At 28.1% G+C, this 3,540-nt stretch overlaps 1 long non-coding RNA gene across 1 annotated transcript; it reads left to right on the top strand.

Moving 5' to 3' along the window:
- Positions 1,490–2,202, top strand: LOC107634568. Its single transcript, XR_001618983.2, has 2 exons — positions 1,490–1,584; positions 2,088–2,202. It is a non-coding gene; the product is annotated as an uncharacterized LOC107634568 (long non-coding RNA).

Here is a 3,540-nt window from a genome sequence, read left to right as displayed (position 1 = left end):
ATAATTTGCTATTTAATATATAAATATTTTAGAAAATAAATTGTATTCGATTTGCTTTCTATATTAAGACCATCATAATCATTTTTTTCATATTACATCATCGAAATTATAAACGCATAATAAAGTCATGAAAAAATCAATTACCATAAAAGAGTTAAAAAAATATTTATTATTAAAATACTTGTCCATAAATGTAATCAAACTAAAATAGAAAAAATAATTAAACTAAAACAAAAAAAAACTTTTAAAAAGGTCAAATATCATGAATAAAATCAAATATACTAACTAATTCACCTAAAAATTTCTTAATCTAAATTAGAAAAAACATATACTCCAAACATTAATCACTCATGTTATCATTCTCATCATCACTAGAGCCTGTCCCAAGCTCATCATCCGCAAAAACAGACATGGTTGAAGGAAGTGGGAGATTCAACTTTTCATACAAAGCATGAAGTCTTTTCAGTAGAACCAATTCTTTTCTGTTGAACCTTTAGTTGACGTCCTTGATCTTTTAACTTATGCTCAGCATTATTCAACTTAACATTTTGCTCTGACCACTGGAGAATAGATAAATCAAAACAAAATGTTAAATTCAAAGACATTGGCAAATGATAGAAAAAAAAAGTGTTAATAGAGTTGAAGGAAAATTACTAATAGTGTTAACATGATCAATAGTTTGTATTGAATCAACAACCATAGCACGAGGGGAAAGAAGCTGAGCTTTCTTGCTTGTTGAGGTTCTCACATACAATATTTCTATAAAAAAAAACAAACATATACAACATATTTGAAAGAAAAATGGATGGTGAGTTACTCTTTATTAATAGTTCAACTCCCAAATGGCAGCAAGATAAACTGGATTCCTTGTCAATTGATTTGAAACCTGAATTAAAGCACTCAACAAGTAAGTTTTGATGCGGTATATATATATATATCTTTTATTTCATGGTAATTGCTAAGTGGTTCATTCAAAACATTCCAAAAGTTTTCCATTCTAATTTGCTTATAGACGATTTAAAGAAAGTTAAAGACTCTTCACTTGCTCTTTGGACTGATATTTTGGATGACCCAAAGCAGTGGACTGATTACCGTGATAGCAAACGTGATGGGCAGGTAGTTATTGCTGTCTCATACCTTTTGATTTTTCCCCTGCTGACTAATTTAATTGGAAGAACTTATAATTATGCTTACTTTGCAGGTGAATCCTAGGTTCCCTGACTTCAAATGCAAGGATGGGAACGGTGCCCTATAGAATTATTTGGTTAATAACCCTAATAAATGGTGGGATAACAGAATAGATAAGGTAAGTAGAGTATACTTCCATAGGTTCTTTACCAGGCTTAACTAGATATTGTTGATCGAGTTTTTCTTTTTCTATTTTAATCATCAGAGGAATTCAAAAGCTCTTGACTTTAAGCACAAAGAAAGAGGTGAAGTGCTCTGGCTTAATGATTCTCCTAGTTAGGTGTTATCAAAGTTGTCACCCGTGAAGCCAAAAGAAAGTGCAGAATTTGGTAGGAAGAAACTAGTTTCATGAGCTTGGAAACTAAAACAGAGGATGAAGATTCATTCAACCTAGTTGTATGTAGTTAATTACTTTATGCTTTTTTAAAGTTCCCGTTATTCTGCTTTGCGTTGAATGGTAATTTTGATGAGGCAGATATATTTGTTGTTCTTATTATGTGCAAAAGCAATTTTCATCAGATTTTTTTTAGACTTCTTTCTATCCACAACTCTATGCGAATCATGCCTCAATTTAACATATAAATTTTGACTGTGTAGAGTTCAGGATTTAAGGTCATTTCAACCATTTTTCATCAAGCATATAATATTGCCTTGCAGTTTGCACTAAAGAGAATACATTTTTGTTAAGTAAAAAATTAAACCAATAAAAAGCTATGACCTGCTGTTTTCTAACATGTTTGATAAAATCATATTACGTGTTAATAAGTGAGATATAGATGTCTTAGGATTAATAACCCTTTTTTTTATTATGACTGATGATTTATGAAGGAATCATGCTTTTATATTTTTATTCTCACTTTGAAGATGGAATTAGACACAAATGAAAGTTGTGAATTCAGAATTTGAAGGTCTTATCATACAACACATTGGGAACGAAGGACCAATGGAAATGTCTGTTTACAGTGTGCAGTTTACATAATTTGTGATAGTTAGGAGATCATAGAAGTGATCAAATATATTGATAACGAAGCCAATGACTGTATTAAACACTGTTGTTTGATTAATTTTGTAAATATATAACCAAAAACAATAAGAGAAACCAGAGAATGCAAAGCATAAACTAATTCATTAATTGATTTTGTAAATATATTAATCTTTATAGTAGCTACAACATATAAATCAAATGCAAAGTATCACATAGACATTCAATCAAACATGTGGTGTGCAATTCAGAAATTCAGCATAATCAAGCAACTGATATCTAAAAGATAGATATTTTAAAAGAATTATATCTAATATTAATTTTAAAATTTTTAAATTAAATTATGTTCTTAAATCTTTGTTATATAATAATCTTAAAAGATAAATATTTAGTAAAATCAATATTTGAAATTAAAAATTCTTTTTATATTAATAGATAAGATGGATAAGATAAGATAATTGTATTGAATTATATAAAGAGGAGCTAGAGGCCCTTCAGTTACATTCCTCATTCCGCACATATATATTTCATAAATCCATTCTAACTTGAGCGTCGGAATGTTCTTGCTAAGTACCGACCCAATCGCTAGTCAAACAATCTAACAACTGTTTCAACTCATAAGTCTCCAATCCATCTCATAAGCCATACCAGAGACTTCTAGATAAGTAAAAATTGTTTTTGAACGACTGTATCTATATATAAAAAAATACTTATTTTTTTATATTTTTTAAAATTTTAATGGATGGAATACTTTTTGAATTTTAATAAAAAAATTTAAAAAAAAAACTCATAAGAAGCCAACATTTTTTTTATAGTTTTAATCTTGTATATAAACTAATATTATTTATTATCTAATTTTCGTATTTTCTATATTAAATAAAAATCTTAATTCTCTAATATTTTTCATTAAATTAATGTGAAATACAAATCTGTGTCTAGACAAAATTTTTATGCCGATGAATTAATCAGTTTATGGTAATTGAAATTTTATAAATAATAGGCCAACACGTTAAATTATTGATCCTTTTTATGCAATGTAGATAATATTTTTTTAATTGAACAAAAACTTATAATTAATTATGAAATTAAAATTAATTTTTTTATTGTATTCAAGACTAAAGCAAGAGGTGAGATTGAGATTGAAACACAGAAGATTTTGCATATCAAGAAGATGCCACAAATCAATCTATATAACAATCATATCTCAAATAATATTGACACTATTATTGATTTATTGGATACCGATAGTACAAGATATGAAGATGATGATGATGATGAGACATTTGAGAATGAGGACGAGGACGAGGATGATGATGAAGACGAGGACGAGAACAATGAGGACGAAGATCAAACTGAATAGTATGAAAAAA

This window comes from Arachis ipaensis, chromosome B03 (genome assembly GCF_000816755.2).
Source record: "Arachis ipaensis cultivar K30076 chromosome B03, Araip1.1, whole genome shotgun sequence".
Taxonomy (NCBI): Eukaryota; Viridiplantae; Streptophyta; class Magnoliopsida; order Fabales; family Fabaceae; genus Arachis; species Arachis ipaensis.
The sequence above is the reverse complement of the archived record's forward strand: the minus strand, read 5'-3'. Positions and strand labels throughout refer to the sequence as shown.